Source organism: Podarcis tiliguerta (assembly GCF_965153285.1).
Source record: "Podarcis tiliguerta genome assembly, chromosome: Z".
Classification (NCBI taxonomy): domain Eukaryota; kingdom Metazoa; phylum Chordata; class Lepidosauria; order Squamata; family Lacertidae; genus Podarcis; species Podarcis tiliguerta.
In genome coordinates, this window is record NC_139553.1 from 15,136,663 (window position 1) to 15,155,855 (window position 19,193).

The 19,193-nt window shown below is 42.9% G+C and overlaps 1 protein-coding gene and 1 long non-coding RNA gene across 2 annotated transcripts in view; one reads left to right on the forward strand and one right to left on the reverse strand.

Annotated features, from left to right (window-relative positions):
* Nucleotides 1-539: 539 nt before the first annotated feature.
* Nucleotides 540-17,467, forward strand: LOC310669716. The gene is made up of 3 exons (XR_014507307.1): nt 540-570; nt 16,042-16,093; nt 17,272-17,467. It is a non-coding gene; the product is annotated as an uncharacterized lncRNA (long non-coding RNA).
* LOC310669686 (uncharacterized protein) overlaps nt 11,325-19,193 on the reverse strand; it is a 151,335-nt gene continuing 143,466 nt past the window's right edge. Inside the window, exon 6 of the mRNA XM_083424156.1 lies at nt 11,325-11,694. The gene's annotated coding sequence lies outside the window, so the exon portion shown is untranslated. The remainder of the gene's footprint in view (nt 11,695-19,193) is intronic.

Sequence of the window (19,193 nt, forward strand, 5' to 3'; positions counted from 1 at the left end):
GTATGAATATGCCATGATCTGCTCCAGAATGTGATAGTGACCACAAAATACAGCTTCCTAAATATCTAAGTTTGTAACTGTGGCGTTCGTATGGAGCCCCCGGTAGTCTCACGGACTATTGACCAGTACACCACTAATCCACTGCCACCAACCATGTCCTCCCCAGTAAATCACTTAGACTCAGTCAGGTTCTTAAGTTAACAAAGAAGAGTGTAGTTTATTGCAGACACAAATAAACTTTAACTGCATTCAAAATGTTGTTACGCTTTACCTTCTTAGTCTTATTTTTATCCTGTCTCTATCTCTTCTACCTCCCCTCACACAAGAACCAACTGCACTGTCTCTCTAATTCCAACTGTCTGCCAACTGCTTTTCCAACTGCCTTTCCCAACCAACCAACCCACTAAAACCAACCAACTACCCACACCCAAACCTCGGGCTAAGCCCTTTTATAAACAGGTTGGCTCCACCTTTGGCTTTCCTATTGGTCTACATATTAACCCTTTCTCTCCCCCTGTACAGACATTTTCAAATCAACAGTCAAACACCACAGTAACAACAACAATAAAAGTGAGTTTCTAGTCCTTAAGACTGGGACACCCTGTTTGAAAAGGTGCAGACCCCAGAGGAATCTCTGTCTGATTCCTAGCAATAAGTGCTTGTTCCTCCTTGTGATTAGCAAAATAGAATAAATTATTCAATCTAAAAATGTGCAGATTGTGGGAAATTGTGCAAAATTACTCTATTTGCATAATGTATGCAGTTGGCATTGCCCAGGTTTTTTAAAAAAATTCTTCAAGAAGGAATTTGTTTCATTTGGTATTGAAGGGTTTTGGGGTGGCAATGTATACTCAGAAGTAGGGATGGAGGAGCACTCTACTTTAGACAGATTTATAGGTGATATTTGGCAATTCTGACTCGATCAGAATTTGTCAATATCAGACCACCTGCTTATATCTGAAGTTTAGTTTTAAGCAGTGTCACTATTCAAAAATTACATGAAAAAAATACATATATTACATATACATCTCTTTCACATAAGAGAGTTGGGTTAGGGCTGTACTCTACGCTGTACTACATTTCTGCAGAATAATACGTAAGTATTTTTTTTATACATTGCTCTATCCATCTGTTGATTTGCTGGTTACTTTATTAAACCTGAAGTGTAATAATAATGATTATGAATGCATTGCAATGATCAATGCAGATCTCCACGTGTTGCCTTTCAGCTAGACCTACTATTTTCTATGCACATTCAGGAGCAAATGATCTGGAGTGCTCCAATATCTTCTTAGCTTTTGTTTCCCTTGAAGTTCCTTTGTACCTAACAGAAGTTGTACCTCGTTCCATGGAAACTGAAGGTCCTTGTCTTGTCAATGTTCCTAAATGCTTAGCTTTGGGGCAATCAAAACAATTTCTCCTCTGTGTCCTTCCCTCAGGCCTTCTTTCAAGGGATCAAATGGACTTCTGAGGGATCCCTAGTGGTTGACATATTTCTTATCACTCTGAACGGCTCCAAGTCAATACAAAGGGTGAGAAGACATCTTCTCCGTTAAAAAAAATCTCCCCTTTCATGCTGAGTGGGTGGCCTACGGATGCTGGAGATAGAGACCCAGCTGCAGAAATAGTATAGAATCATAGAATCGTAGAGTTTGAAAGGCTCATCCAACCCCCCGCAGTGTAGGAATATGCAGCTGTCTCATATGGGGATCAAACCTGCAACCCTGGTGTTATTGGCATCATGCTGTAATGCAGACTTCCTCAACCTTGGCCCTCCAGATGTTTTTCGCCTACAACTCCCATGATCCCTAGCTAGCAGGACCAGTGGTCAGGGATGATGGGAATTGTAGTCTCAAAACATCTGGCGGGCCAAGGTTGAGGAAGCCTTCTCTAATGGGTCTTTGAGTCCATAAAACAATATACTACTACACCTCTACCACTAATGTGTCCTTCTATGCCAGGGACAGCCCAATGTGATATCTTCCAGCTCTTATCAACCCCAGCCATAGCCAGTGGTCAGGGGTATGGGGAGTTGGAGTCCATCTGGCCAGGGGCACCACATTGCCTAACCCTGCTCTATGCCACCAGACTATTGGCTGCCATGCCTATTTTGGGGTTGCCATGTGCCCTCTTTTTCCAGGACACGCCCTCTTTTTCATGGGTATGTAAAATGAGACTTGTCTTGGAGATCCAGAGTTAAAAGTAGAAGTTGACAAATGTGTCCTCTTTTTTGTTCTTCAGAATATGGCAACCCTAGATTTGCCCCAGGTCCTGGCCAGTTCATGGCCCCAATATTAAGCGCTAAATCCTGTTCATTCTTGAATATATCAGACAGACACCATTTCTAGAATAAAGATTGACAATGATGGTGATAGTAATAATAGTAATAATAATAAAAATAGTAGTCGAAATAATAGTAAGTCAGACGATTGTCCTTTTGGTGCGTATTGAAGACATTCCTTTTTAAACCAAGACTTTTCAGTGGAGATGTATTTATTTTTTATCCTGGTCTGTATCTGTATTAGATTGAGGATTGCTTCATATATGAAACTGCTGCTGCTGCCCTCTTGGTTGATGTTCTTATTGTTAAATCGCTTCGAGATATTTTTATTGGAAGCAATTCATAAATGGAAGTAAAAATAAAATAAAATAAAGCAGGATTGCAAAACCTACCATTTCACCTACTCTCTCTCTCTCCCCCCTCCCCCGCTCTCTCACACACTGACAGACCTGTGATAACTATTGCTTTACTTGGCATGCTTATCCTCAATTATAAATATGCAATTTTTTTTAAAAAAACTTTTGCTTTTGGAAAACAAACACCCAGGATATTCATTGCATCCGTACTTACATTTTATTTTATTTTTTAAAGTGAATTTGCAGTTGTATCAAAGAGGTTTCATGGCTGGCCTGGGGCCTTGTGGAGCTCAGCTTTGAAAAGATATAGTAATAAAGTACTCAGCGTTTCCAGCAGAGTTTGCTACCCAGCTGGACATGGTGTTGGAAGAGAAGAGGAATGGAGATTTTTTACCACATTTTAATCAACAGGAGCAACGCAGACGTGGAAGATACAAAAAACAGATTTGCCCGGATGTGTTGAAGGGGAACCAACAGACATCTGACTGCCACAGCCCACATACAACATCTTGTTATTTATTTTTAGACTGAGCATTCCTTGTCTGTACCAGAGGAGAGCTCATATAACTCTTTATGGGTTTGTTTGTTTTTTAAATACCAGGGCCTTTTGCCCCTGCTTGCATTGCTCACTAACACTACCTACCTGCAACCCCCTACTCCACCTTGCTCCCCCTGGTCTCAGACCCTCCAAGTATCGCTATTTTCCAGGGACAGTCCTGGATTTACAGAAGCCATCCCGGTTTCTGATTTGATCCCAAAATGTATCATTTTTTCCTTGTTGTTTAGTCGTGTCCGAATCTTCGTGACCCCATGGACCAGAGCACTCCAGGCACTCCTGTCTTCCACTGCCTCCCACAGTTTGGTCAAACTCATGTTGGTAGCCTTGAGAACACTATCCAACCATCTAGTCCTGTCATCCCCTTCTCCTTGTGCCCTCCATCTTTCCCAACATCAGGGTCTTTTCCAGGGAGTCTTCTCTTCTCATGAGTTGGCCAAAGTATTGGAGCCTCAGCTTCAGGATTTGTCTTTCCAGTGAGCACTCAGGGCTGATTTCCTTAAGAATGGATAGGTTTGATCTTCTTGCAGTCCACGGGACTCTCAGGAGTCTCCTCCAGCACCATAATTCAAAAGCATTGGTTCTTTGGCAACCAGCCTTCTTTATGGTCCAACCCCCATAGATCACTACTGGGAAAACCATAGCTTTAACTATATGGACCTTTGTCGGCAAGGTGATGTCTCTGCTTTTTAAGATGCTGTCTAGGTTTGTCATCGCTTTTCTCCCAAGAAGAAGGCGTCTTTTAATTTTGTGACTGTAAAATCTCCCACTGCCTCCATTTCTGCCCCTTCTATTTGCCAGGAGGTGATGGGACCAGTGGCCGTGCCCCTATTTTCACTGGAGAAATGTTAGAGGGCATGTGATCTCCATGAATGTGCTCCCTGATCTTTATTATACCTCTTTATCAAGAGGATCACTTCCCTGCAATCTTTTTGAGGTAGCTTTCCCCTCGTGTCTTTTGTTGTTTGATGCTGGCACTAAATTTCCTTTTATTTATTTATTTACCATTTGCTGCGGTGTGGCATTCAGGCTCCGAGCTGATTTGAAACTCCCACAGCATATCAGGTAGTGAGCGGGGAGACAGAGAGCTGAACCCAAGGCTGGGGATGGGAAGACAATAACCTGGCTGGCTTGTGGGAATGAAACAGAGAGCTCCCTCCTTCATGATTTATTTAAGAACGTTTTTTTTTACCCTGCTAATTTTTTTCTTGTGGATCCTTAAAACCGCTTGGAACGGCTAATGCAAGCGAAAATGTATGTTCTGTAAGTGAACATTCAGGATCTCCTGCTGGTGCTAAGAGTGTATCTACTTCATTCTTCCCCGAGTAATGCCTGCTTCTGGCTGTTTTGAGATGCTCCCATCAGCAGTTCAGGAGTAGACTTACCTGCTAGTTAAGATGGATATCCTGTAGCTGGTAGAGACAGGGCTGGACCAGGTGCACCTGTGGAAGCCTGACAGATGGGCAGCAAAAGGTATACACTCCTATATATTGTTGCTCTTCTGTCTAGGTTGGTTTCAAGATCACCTATGACAAGGATGAATGAATTTACCCCAAACTTGTCTCTAGCCTAAACAATGCCCTCCCCCACTCCCGGCCCAAAGCTGCCTTCCCAAAGCTGGCTAAGTGAGGCACTGGGCTTGGGGAAGGAGGTGTGAGGCTCTGGCAGGGTTCCAGAGCCCTCCCAGCTCCTTATCAATGTTGGGCAAGCACTAAATAGGCTTAGAGAACCCAGTATGGTCCCCCTTTATCATATACACAGCTCAACAAGACAACAAGAAGAGGCCAATGACAGCATACAAATCAATCTGGCTTGCCTGACTCAACAAGCCCTCCCCCCCCCACAAATGCAAACAAACCCCACTGCAGACAACCAACCACACCCTAACCTCCAATACCTCTCACAACCAAGGAAATGCAACGAATACACAGAAAGAGAACATACCCAGTTGACACTGACACAAAATCCCACACGTACACTATACAAAAGAATTCAAGCCTCACCACCCTACCCCTCCTCTCCCCCCTCTTCTTCCCCAACCTTATACTGTACTCAACACTAATGTCTCACAACTAATGTAACTGATTTGTAAGAAAGACTGTACAACCTGTAAAAAGAGAACAAGCATATAATTTTGTAAACCAAGAAAATCTTTAATAATAATAATAAGGCTTTGGGAAGGAGCTGGGAAGACGCCCTCTTGGCACAGAGCTTGGGGGGGGGGGACCAGTTATACTGCCTTAAATCCACCTCTGCCAGAAGCAACTGTTGCTGGAATAATTAATAGTATTCTTAAGCTAGCACAAAGAGATGCAGGTGGCACTGTGGTCTAAAGCACAGAGCCTAGGGCTTGCCGATCAGGTCGGCAGTTCGAATCCCCAAGACGGGGTGAGCTCCTGTTGCTCGGTCCCAGCTCCTGCCCACCTAACAGTTCAAAAGCACGTCAAAGTGCAAGTAGATAAATAGGTACCGTTCCAGTGGGAAGGTAAGCGGCATTTCCATGTGCTGCTCTCATTTGCCAGAAGCGGCTTAGTCATGCTGGCCACATGACCCAGAAGTTGTCTGTGGACAAACGCCGACTTTCTTCGGCCTATAGAGCAAGACGGGCGCACAACCCCAGAGACAACCGTGACTGGACTAATGGTCAGGGGTACCTTTACCTTTTAAGCTAGCACAAATACTTGGAAACAGGTCACCAAGTTCTATTGGCTTTAACTGTGCATTTACAAAATTTGTTTATGTACTGAGAATAAATGTTGCATTTCTTTTCCAAAATCATTAGCATTAAGGTCAGCGGGATATCACTCTGATAAGGACAAAGCTCCCCCCCCCCCACATCACTTTCAGACATGGTGAGATATTTCCAGACGAAATCAATTTTTTCCCAACTGTTTAACAGCATCACATTCTGCTAGACCATTGTTTACCAAAATGTACACTTTCTGAAGTAGGCATCTTCTGGAGTATAATCCGTGCCATTCATTTCTTCCAAGTTAGCATCAGGTGTGCTGTCAACATATGACCTTGTCCTCTTGCACTGAACTCCATTACATCTACGGGAAGAGTTTTATTATATATATATATATATAAAATATTTATTGCTTTTTGAACAATTTAAACGCCACAAAACAGGAAAAAACAAAAAACAAAAAAGGAAACAATACAATACAAATACGCTAACACATTAAACTAACAATATACTACACTAACACATTAAACTAACAATATACTACACTAACACATTAAACTAACAAAACCAAACAAAAACAATTTAAACAATTTAAAACAAACAAACAATTTCAATGTGTTATCTTTCATTCACTTATTTCACCGACCTCCTCACACCTCCCGTTTTGTATTCCACTTCTGTCAATTGTTTCAGCAATTCCTTTCCATCTTCCTCTGTTATCTGTCCTATAATTATCTTAACACATTCTAACCTTATTTTACCTTTGAAATTCTATTAATCTATTTATACTTAAATCCTTATAACATTTCTACTAAAGCCATATAGCTTCATTCCAACAATCTTTTAACATTCATTAATTTTGCAATATTTTTGTAAATAATCTTTAAACTTTTTCCAGTCTTCTTCCACCAACTCTTCTCCCTGGTCTCGGATTCTGCCAGTCATTTCCGCCAATTCCATGTAGTCCATCAACTTCATCTGCCATTCTTCCCGGGTGGGTAGATCTTGTGTCTTCCAATACTTTGCAATAAGTATTCTAGCTGCTGTTGTTGCATACATAAAAAAAGTTCTATCCTTCTTTAGCACCAATTGGCCGACCATGCCCAGGAGAAAGGCCTCTGGTTTCTTCAGAAAGGTATATTTGAATACCTTTTTCATTTCATTATAAATCATCTCCCAGAATGTCTTCATCCTTGGGCATGTCCACCAAAGGTGAAAGAATGTACCTTCAGTCTCTTTACATTTCCAACATTTATTGTCGGGCAAATGATAATTTTTTTCAAGTTTGACTGGTGTCATGTACCACCTATAAATCATTTTCATTAAGTTTTCTCTTAAGACATTACATGCCATAAATTTCATACCTGTGGTCCATAACTGTTCCCAGTCAGCCATCATTATATTATGTCCAACATCTTGTGCCCATTTAATCATAGCTGATTTCACCATTTCATCCTGAGTGTTCCATTTCAACAGCAAATTATACATTCTTGACAAGTTCTTAATCTTTGGCTCTAACAATTCTGTTTCCAATTATGATTTTTCCACCTGGAAACCAACTTTTTTTGTCCAAATTATATGCCTCCATTATTTGATAATAATGGAGCCAATCTCGCATTTTGTTTTTCAATTTTTCAAAGCTCTGCAATTTTATTCTGTCTCCATCCTGTCCCAGAATTTCCCAATATTTCGGCCATTTGGCCTCCGTATTGAGTTTTTTTTGTGCCTTCGCTTCCATTGGTGACAACCATTTTGGGGTTTTCTTTTCTAACAAATCCTTATATCTTATCCAAACATTAAAAAATGCTTTTCTGACAATATGATTTTTAAATGCTTTATGTGCTTTTACCTTATCGTACCACAAATATGCATGCCAACCGAATACATTGTTAAAACCTTCTAAATCCAACACTTCAGTGCTTTCAAGAAGCAGCCATTCTCTCAGCCAGCAAAAAGCAGCTGATTCATAATAAAGTTTAAGGTCTGGCAGGGCAAATCCACCTCTTTCTTTAGTGTCAGTTAATATCTTAAATTTTATTCGAGGCTTCTTGCCCTGCCAAACAAATCTATATTTAGGTTTGACACAACCGATCTGGCTTCATTCCACTTGCATTTCCAGTTGCTTCCAAGTTTTGTCAGCTCTGTGAGGAGAGTTTCTACATTTGCTACTTCAACATCCAGTGTGGCATCTCTAGCCTGAATGACCTTGTTGCAAATATCTATGCCAGCTAATATTTTGTACCACACAGCTGACATCAACATACAGACAAAAGATGTCACATATAATAAAACTCTGTGGACTTCATGGCTTGTTTTGGCTGTCAAATTTGGTTCTAGGAGGTCTTCCAGTGCTAATTTAATGCCAGTCAAGTGAGCTGCAAAAGGTTTTACACATCCAGTACAATCTGGCCATCTTGTTTCGGACTTTTGGAGTTTTATTATACCACAAATAGAACAACCAATACCGTTTTGTATTAATTCCCACTGCTTAGGAATGGAAGTGGTGTTGCACAGTTTTAATTGTTTTGAAAAAGTGATTGCCTCAGGTATGCATTCAGCACCATCATTTCAACATGTGTTGAGTGTGTGACTCCCACAAGGTGAAAAAATGGCTGTTGAGCTTTTTTCTTTTCCATTTTTGCATGTGCACTGTTGTGTTTTCTGGCCCTATTTGCCCCATTATCGAAATCTTGAGCAATATGGTCACCGAGAGGAATAGCATGTTCTTTCAATGTATCATTGTGGGATATTTAAAATGCAGTCAAACCAACGATTTGGCGCATGTTGGGAACTGAAGCTCTCATAGTTATCCTGTAAGTTTCCTAGAGAAAACCTTGTGAGAGACACTCCCACTGTGCCCAAGACACATATATTGTCCCACCTGCTTGGGCACATCTTCTTTCTTCTCTTACTCTTCATCTTCATTATCAAGCCAGAAATGTGAGAATGTCTGCTCAGACACCATCTTAAACTACACTAAAGCATGACTTTGTAACTGAATTACAATTTTAAGCCTGCCTGAACAAAGTCGCTGTATTTGACATTCTGCAACAGAAACTCTGAGTGAGTAAATGTTATTTTTACTGTTTACAGACTGTTACTGTAATTGTTGTTTTAAAGGGGGAAATACCTGGAGAATCCAAACTGCCTTGAAGCATCCTGGATTACTTAAATTTAAAAAGCTAAAACTAGCCTAAGTTTCTCTTTTAAGCTGCAAAGGGATGCACTCTACTGAACTCACAAACAAGAGGAAGGAAAGATAATAACTAATAAAACTATTCACATCCCTGCACAACTGAGCAATTTGATTCCTTCTTTCACTGCTACTATCTGCAAACTTGAGAAATCTTTCTTGAATCTCATTTTGTGTTTCTTTTAAAAGTACACATCTCAAAATAAATGTTGTTTGTTCAATACGGAAAGAATCTGATGTGGATTTACTATTACTGCAAAGTACTTTACAGATTGTCACTCAAGCAAAATGTGTTGTTTCACATGATTTGAGCATTCTGCAATAAATACATTTTGTGAGTCAGGGGACAAATAATGAACTTGAAGCCTCTCACTCCTTTTCTGTGTCTCCTCTACACTTAGCACATGTTCCTGAAGGATGGGGCCCCACCTGGAGAACAGTTCCACAAGTTTTTAAAAGTTTCCATTGGATGAATCACCAATTTGATGGAATGAACCAGTAAATGCTAGACCACATTCTTCCAAGAAGTTTACAACATTGATGATGCCCTTTAAAAAGTTGTATCACTTCAAAGCTTCAGCTTTGATCGGCGCTTCTAAGATGACATCAGCTCCTGTTCCAGAGAGCAGGCACCTTCCTAGTTCTCGCCAAACTAGGTAACATTTGCTGCGGCTTTTTCATGTTCTGGGATCCTGTAGGAAAGTTTCTGCCACTTCTCATTAGAATCCCAGCTTTCAACAGATACCGGTGCAGATGCAGTGCTGACGCAGGAGAGCTAATCTTGACTGTCTTGTTTCTGTTGACTACAGAGAAGCTACTCTCTTACATGCAACTCTCCATTGGTGCTTTGACATTTCAGTATGCTTTCTGGGAAAACTTGGTTGTGGGTTTTTTTTGGTACGGTCAAAACTAGGCTTTATTTTGCCTAGGTCAAAGACCCAGGTTGGCACCCCTCCAAATGTGCATTTGTACACACACACACAAACACACACACACACACACACACAGAGAGAGAGAGAGAGAGAGAGAGAGAGAGAGAGAGAGAGAGAGGTTAAGGGGTGATATGATAGCCATGTTCAAATATATAAAAGGATGTCACATAGAGGAGGGAGAAAGGTGGTTTTCTGCTGCTCCAGAGAAGTGGACACGGAGCAATGGATCCAAACTACAAGAAAGAAGATTCCACCTAAACATTAGGAAGAACTTCCTGACAGTAAGAGCTGTTCGACAGTGGAATTTGCTGCCAAGGAGTGTGGTGGAGTCTCCTTCTTTGGAGGTCTTTAAGCAGAGGCTTGACAACCATATGTCAGGAGTGCTCTGATGGTGTTTCCTGCTTGGCAGGGGGTTGGACTCGATGGCCCTTGTGGTCTCTTCCAACTCTATGATTCTATGATTCTATTATATGATTATATATGATTATATGACCTGGAGCTTCAACGGAACCTCTCTGGAAGCTTCACCTGGGGCAAGAAACCTGACTAGCCCCCTTGTAGTTATGGCTCTGCTTTTGGGAATATTTTAGGCAAAGGGATGTGTCTATTTCTTTTACAGATGGAAACTTAGTTCTGATATATCCAATGCCAATGCCTACATTATGATTATGCCTCTCATCTTCCACATGCATTTGTATGTACAGTATGTAAGGGTACAGTAGTGGAAGATTTCCTGTGTAAATTCAAATATGTTTAATACTTCTAATTTTAGAAGAGCCAACTACCTAACAATTTGTTCCTAAACCAGGAGTGGAAAATCATGAGAGGTTTTTTTGTCCACTGTTTCCAACGGCACTTTATTTATTATACGAGGAAAAAAATAAAGGGGATGTTTTTGCAATGACGCTGTTGGGATGGGAGTATATCTAAAGCTGCTCCTTTCCTCTGCAGTAAAATACGGCATGCTATAACTGATCTTCCTTCGCTCAACCTTAAAAATGTTCTCCAGGCTTCACCATTCTTTCTGTCATTCAGTTTTATTTGTAAGCAATATTATAAATGCAAGTAAATGCAGCACCGAATGTGCTTGCTTGATCAAAACACCAACAATCCAGCAAGAGCTCCCCTGCAAACTATGCAGCTTGTTGCCAGCTGGCTGAAATAACTTAAGTTGTGCTCAGCAGTAAAAAGACTTTGCAATTCCTTGTTCCTCATATCTGAGCTGTTTCCCAGGTTAACCAATAATTCCAAATCGACAACACCTTTTGTCAGAAAACCCCCAAATTAAAATGCACAGATGAAATACGTGTTGTTTGTTTGCTTTTTGCTTTTATTATACTTTTACAATTATAATTTGAATCAATGCAAATGTTAACCATCTCCTGATTCTTGGGACAGTTGTTTGGAAAAGATGATTTTACCAGATGTAGTCAGTTCTTCATCTGTTCATGATGATAATGGTGACCATGAGCTGCTTTGCCCTCTTCAGCTTGAAGGCAGGCTGCTGTCAGGACCAAACCCCTGCTGCCCTCCACCTGCAGATGGCAGTCCCTTCAGGAGGCGGAGCATGTCTCCCGCAGGGGAGGCAAGGCAAGCCTGCCTTCTCGCCTTGCCCACTCATACTATCTTTCACTGGGATTTCAGTGCTGCCTCTCTGGATTGCCTGGGAGAAGTGGGCAGGGCCATGCTGACAGGACAGGAAGTGGGTGGGGGAAGAAATGTCATAGTTTTATATAGGCTTACACAAAATGTAAAAGCTAGTCTTCACATAATATCTGCAAAGGTCTTCTGAGGTCCCAGAAAATTTCTGGCTCCCAGCCCCCATTTTGATCCCAGGCAGTGGTAAGATGCACACCCCTCTCCTGAGCCCTGGCCTCTGGTTGGCCACTGTGAGAACAGCATGCTGCACCACGACAGACATTTGGCTTGATCCAGCAGGGCTTGTCTTACCTTCTCATACAGGTCATGGTGGGCACCCATATTGTTCTTAGTGACCCTTGTTATGACCTATACATCTCTATATAGCTTTGTTGTTGTTTAGTCGTTTAGTCGTGTCCGACTCTTCGTGACCCCATGGACCAGAGCACGCCAGGCACTCCTGTCTTCCACTGCCTCCCGCAGTTTGGTCAAACTCATGCTGGTAGCTCCGAGAACACTGTCCAACCATCTTGTCCTCTGTCGTCCCCTTCTCCTTGTGCCCTCCATCTTTCCCAACATCAGGGTCTTTTCCAGGGAGTGTTCTCTTCTCATGAGGTGGCCAAAGTATTGGAGCCTCAGCTTCACAATCTGTCCTTCCAGTGAGCGCTCAGGGCTAATTTCCTTAAGAATGGATGCATTTGATCTTCTTGCAGTCCATGGGACTCTCAAGAGTCTCCTCCAGCACCATAATTCAAAAGCATCAATTCTTCGGCGATCAACCTTCTTTATGGTCCAGCTCTCACTTCCATACATCACTACCGGGAAAACCATGGCTTTAACTATACGGACTATATATAGCTTAGGCCCAGGCTATCTGAAGGACCGCATTCTCCCATACTAACCTGCCCTGACTCTGAGATCTTCAAGGGAGGCGCTACTCTCAGTCCCGCCACCCTCACAGGCAGGCTTGATGGGGATGCACGACAGGGCCTTCTCGGTGGCTGCCCCCAGACTGGAATTCCCTTCCTAGTGAGGCCAGACTGGCTCCCTCCTTTGTTGTCCCTCTGCCAGCAGGTGAAGACTCTCTTGTTCCAACAGGCCTATGGGAACTGGCTGACTTTTGAAGGAAAGGGCTTTTAGTAGTGCTGCGCTGTCTATATTTGTATTTCAATAGGTTTATTTTTTATATTGCTTCAATTTTATTATAGTTTAATTACTTCTTCATGGTTATCTTTTATTTGTTTTTAGTTCTTTGTATTTTATCTGTGTTTTGCGTTTTTATCTGCAAGCCACATTAGTCCCATTATCTTTAATAATAATAGTTAATAGAGCTTCAGCAGCTGAGACAAAGGAACAAATTCAGGTTCCGCATAGGGTCTCCCACTTCCATCTTGCGCCCCCTCTCATGACCTCACCGTGCCTTCTCCTCCCTTTGGGGGGGGGCATGCAAACATGGTGCCTGGCAAGCGGTCTAAGAACCTTCCAGGCTGTGAGGAGAAAACGTTCTTCTGATTTGCTTAATGAACGTTAATTAAGGAGACAGAAGATAGCAGATTCCTTCAGGGTAGAGATGAAAGGACCGTTAATTAAATCTGGAGAGAGAGGAAGAGTCGGGGACGACTGATCCTCCTTCTGATCAGACTTGACAATGCAAGTGACGGAGGCACGAGGAGGCGAGGGGTGTGGAAGAGCACAAAATCCCTCCTTTCTCTCATCTCATCTCATCTCTCTCTCTCTCTCTCTCTCTCTCTCCCCCCCCCCCCCCCTCAGTTCAAAGCCTGGAGCCTCAGCCAGCGAAGAGCGTAAGCCTGGCTTTTGAAGGAGCAAGTTGAGGGGGGGGGGGGGACGCGGAATCCTTCAGCATGAATAAATGACTGCTTTTGGGAGGTGGCAAAGATTCCCCCCTCAAGCTACCTAGCCAATCGCTCGGGATTCCTCAGTTTTAACACCTCATCCAGCCGTTATTGGGACCCACAGATACTTGGTTCCAAGTGATATTTCGCTGATCGAAACATAAGGACACACACACCTATTCATCTTTTAGTGTGACACTTTGAAACTCCCTGCCTATTGACCCCAGGGGGGTACCTTTGCTGCCTGCTATAAATATTTTTTGTTCGGGCAAACCTATCCAAACCTACAGAATTCTGACATGTGTTTCAATATGGTTTTAGCTTATTTTAACCCCCCCCCCCGCAGGTTTTAAATAGCTTTCCCCCAACTGATAATTTTTATTGTTTTACTGTATTCTTTTTTGTGTGTCAACTGCTTTGAGGTTTCTTTTTATATTACAATCAGGTGGTATATCAATTTTATGAAATAATAATAATAATAATAATAATAATAATAATAATAATAGACTGAGTCAGACTGATGGCCCATCTAGCTCAGTACTGTTGACACTGACTGGCAGCAGCTCTCCAGGGTTTTCAGGCAGAGCTCTTTGCCTAAGCTGGAGATGCTACTGGGGATTAAACCCATACACTGCAGGTGCTCTACCAGTGAGTTGCAGCCCATTCATGGGAAGATAGGAAGCTTCCTTGTACTGAGTCAGAACACTGCTACATCTAGCTCAGCGTTGTGTACACCTACTGGCAGCAGCTTCTTTAGCTGTGATTCCTGCATTGCAGAGGGGGTTGGGCTGGATGACCCTTGAGGTTCCCTTCAAACTCTACAATTCTATAAGCCAGTGACTAGCTTGTTAAAATGGGGTGTGTGTTCCTTGAGACCCAGAGAGACTGACAGCCACTGACAGGATCCTCACTCACAGGCTCTCCCTCCCTCTGTCCCACCAGGTATTCATCTGCTCTAAGTTGCTTTTCTTCTGTAATTTAATTTTAAAACCACAGCTGCAGGGCACAGTCCTTGTTCTTCCATCAACAGCATATTGGGCAGGATAAGCCTCGTCTCCCCACCCACCCTGCTCCACATACTATCAATCTTCCTTCTCCCCTCAACACTCCCCTCAATATTAGTACAGCACCTGAGGGCACAAACCGATCCCTAGGGGATGTTCAGCTTTCTTCCGTACTTTAATTCTCCCTTCCCAAAGAGCGCATCCTTTGCAATTCTGAGTGCGTCCTTTGAACATCCTCCTGGTGGCATCCGAGATGGGATTAGGGAAGGGAACAAACAGCGGCAGGCTCTCTGTGCATTTAAATAAGCATCCGACAACAAAAAGAAGACTACTTTTTCTGTTCTTCAAACATAACAATCCCACACACACACACACAGAAACCTCTGGAGAATTCCCATCCTGCCATGCTGTACGGCTGGAGAAAGTTCAGAAAAGGGTGACCAAAGTGATCTAGGAGCTGGAGCAACTGTTTTTATCATCATTGTGCCATGGGCCAAACAAAGATGTTCAATCTAAACAACTTTTATCGCTTCTATTGACTGTGGCCTGACAGACTATAGTTTGAACTGTGGAAGATTTTGGAATGCTTGACTTCCTCTGGAAGGTGACCAAGATGCTTAAGGGTCTGGAAACCAGGCCTTATGAGGAACGGTTGAGGGAGGTGGGTATGTTAAACCCCGATAAGAGGAGACTGAGAGGTTATATGATAAAAAAGGTAAAGGTAAAGGTACCCCTGCCCGTACGGGCCAGTCTTGACAGACTCTAGGGTTGTGCGCCCATCTCACTCAAGAGGCCGGGGGCCAGCGCTGTCCGCAGACACTTCCGGGTCACGTGGCCAGCGTGACGAAGCTGCTCTGGCGAGCCAGCACAGCACATGGAAACACTGTTTACCTTCCCGCTAGTAAGCGGTCCCTATTTATCTACTTGCACCCGGGAGTGCTTTCGAACTGCTAGGTTGGCAGGCGCTGGGACCGAACAACGGGAGCGCACCCCGCCGCGGGGATTCGAACCGCCGACCTTTCGATCAGCAAGCCCTAGGCGCTGAGGCTTTTACCCACAGCGCCACCCGTGTGTGTGCGACTGTCGAAACCCAGAAGTAACCCATTCAGGTGTTTCCGGGGTTCGGCGGTCCACAACCCGAAAAAACACAACCTGAAGTGTCTGTAACCCAAGGTATGACTGTACCTAAAGGGATGGTTGTCACATGGAAGATAGAACAAGCTTGTTTTCTGCTGTTCCAGAGGGCAGGACCCTAACCAGTGGTATTTCAAGTGACAAGGAAGGAGATTCTGGCTGAGCATCAGGAAGACCTTTATGAGAGTAAGAGCTGCTCGACAATGGAACGGACTTCCTCAGAAGGTGGTAGACTCTCCTTCCTTGGACAATTTTAATCAGAGGTTGAATTTCTGCACTGCAGGGGTTGGACTAGATGACCCTTTAGGATCCCTTCCAACTCTACAATTGTGTGATTCTATGATTCTATGAATTCTTTTCCCACCCGATAAGGAAAAGTTACTGAACCTTCTACATGCATTGCAGATACTTTGCCGGTGAGATGCAGCCCTTCATAAGAAGATAGATTCAAAAACTGGTAAATATTTCCTAAGTTGTACTGCCTTTTTTCCCTTCCTGCTGTATGGAAAAGCACATGAACCTGAGCTTTGAAATATTTGTAAGTAAACCATTTTAAACTTACAAACATACAATCTCTTACTAGACTTACCAAACATATGCAAAGGAGAAGTGGGGAACTTTGGAAGAAACTTAAGAAGGGGATATTTAAAGGTCTAACTACAGCCATGCTTTACTTTGCTGCATGTTTTGTGACTTTAAATTTCTCACCAAATAGTACTTGCCCCACACCTGGATCTAGGCATCCAGGGAATTATTATTTTATTCTTCAACTAAATCACTAAAAGAATCCCAACACTGCCAGCATCTAACACCTGGTTGCCCATTTGCTACCTGACCAAGTTCAAGGTGTTGCTATTAACTTGTGTCCTTAACAAGGTGTCCTTAACAGCTTGAGACCAGCTTACCTACGAAATCTCCTTACCCAACATGGGCCCACTAAGCTGCTTCAATTGGTAGAATTGGCACTACCAAACTGGCCACGTACACCCACCCCACATTTGTAAGAACTTGATCATTTAGTGTAGTGATGCCTACACTTTGGAACTCCCTGCCTATTGAGATCAGGCAGGTGTTGTCATTGCCCTCTTTTCGGTGCCTGCTAAAAGCATTCTTGCTTAGACAAGCCTGCCCAGATGCTTAGGAAATTGAGGTAATTTTAATCTGTTTAAGTATTTTAACTTTTCTATGTTTTAAAGTATGGCTGTAATTTTTTTTCTTGCTTTATCTTTTTGTAAATTGCTTTGAGGTTTTGGATATTTATTTATTTTTACAATCAAGCGGTATATAAATTTTGGTAAATAAACTAATAAATATGGCTCTCTGAGCATTAAGACTCAGAATCCATGATGCAGTGCAATAGCAGGCCATTTTATGGCCGTAAACAAGTGCCAAGCTCAAATGACCTCTTAAAATTCCACATTTGTCGGCAGACAAAATTGGCCATGCAGTAGGGTTGGTATCATTTCCCTGAGCTTCTCCAGGCGAAGGAGAAATTCTTCAGCATTTTCTGAAGTATGGGCTTACCATGAAGCAGCTGCTTCTCCCCCACCCCCCCAAGGATTTGCGTTTTTCGTTTTTTTGTTGTTGGTGGAAAATATTCAGAGACAATCCAAAAAAGTGGCCTCCTGTTTCTAGGAAGGCAAAAGAAGAAGAAGAAGAAGAAGAAGAAGAAGAAGAAGAAGAAGAAGATCATCAAATTTTCACACACACACCAGAAAAAATGTCTGATAAATTTCAACCTAGATCTATTGTAAGAATGTGTTTTGCCACTTTGCTGGTGGATGTAGTTAATTCTGCAGCCTTACAGCAGCCAAATAAACATATTTAGGAATGCCCTGCATCACTACAAAACCCACAGTGCAGTACAACTCTGAATGAACTGTGCACACATGGAAATGTCTATAGGGTTGTCTCTGGAATAAGTCAAGCGTAGAGGAAATCATGGGTCTAATCTAAGCTTGACAAAGTCTGAAACAAACTCAAAGTCTTAAGAACTGAATGACTATAAATATTTGTAGTCAAAGTACAAATTCACTTGTTTTATCTCCTGCTCTGTGGAGGGGAAGAAAAAACAACACACCAAATATGGCCTCAAGGGGCCTATGCTATACAGTCCCTACTTTCCTAAATCATATTCTATGCCTTTAAGTGCTGCACAAGAGGCAGAAACTCAACAGGGACCTTTTCCCCACAGCATAGAGAGGCAATGAGGGGAGAAAACAGCTTTAAAGTTGATTCAAAGCCTACAGATTTTAAAGGCTCAAGTCAATTCCCAATTGCAGGGTGGGGGTGGGAGGAGAACGGAAACCAGCTACTTTCTTTCTCTAGAACCTGCCTTTAGTCCTTAAGGAAACTTATTTTCCCCTGGAGTGTAGCTAGGGAGGCAATGGCTAGGGTTGCCAACTTCTTGTAGCAGCTCTGCACCTGCACCTTTAAACCAGACTCTGAAAATGATGAAACCTAGCCAGGTTTTGTTTGTCAAGGCACTTAAAGTAATGGGGGTGGGGGATGGGACGGACTTATCCAGGTGTATTTCTCTGCATCACAGGTTGCTGCTTTAAGGCACAGCAAGAGGGCCAGAGGTTAAATCTAGCAGACTTCCAGGGCTGGTGGGGAACATTTTTCTAGCCTGAGGGTTTCATTCCCTTTTGGACAATCTTCTGAGCATCTCGTGCCAGTGTGAGGAGGGGTAAAATTGGGTGCAGCAACTCACACACATTTTACCTCTGTACAATAGGCACCCTGATATCCCTTTACTGAGGAAGCCGAACAAAAACCAGTTTATAATTTGAGGAGAACAGAACAGGGGGATTTTGTGTTTCCTACAAGTGGGTCTTGTGCAAAGCAAAGGTTACCCAAACAAATGCCATGGCAAATGCAAGGATTTGAACAGAGATCTACTTAACTTGCAGCCCTCCAGAAGTGCCAGACTGTGGCTCCCATTAGCCCCAGCTGGCATAGCCAGTGATCAGGGATAATGGGAGTCCAAGATAAAGTTCCACAACATACCCTGTGGAGATTAGTCCATTAGGGAAAATGCAGCACTGCCCCACCAACCTTGATCTGCCCTCAGCAAATCCCTACCTGCATGCCTTCTTTTTAAAAAACCAACCAGTGGATGGCTCTGTCTATCACTGGGTCTGGCACTTCCCACTTATGGCCCTCCTGTCTGTCACCCTAGCGGTCCCATTGGGTGTGAGGCACCCCTGCCAAAACGCCTTTCTCCTGCCACAAATACAACCGCAGCCCAGTGATGTTGTGGAAAATGCGTGGCTGTACAGAGTCCCCTTTTCACAATGCCAAGTCCGATTAATTAATCTTGTGTGCCCATTAGCTCTGTCGTTGGCATTTGATCGTTCAATTGTTTTGTCGGCGAGTCAAATTAAAACTTACTTAGCTCCCTTCGTTTGCCTAATTAATCCTACAGCATCCCGTTTAGAAAACTGATCCGATTTAACAAAATTCAATTAATCTGACATCCAGGGCCTAGCTTTCGAGGCTGCTGCTGTCCTGAGGGTGTGAGGCAGGTTGAGGCTTCAGATAAACAACGCTGTAAA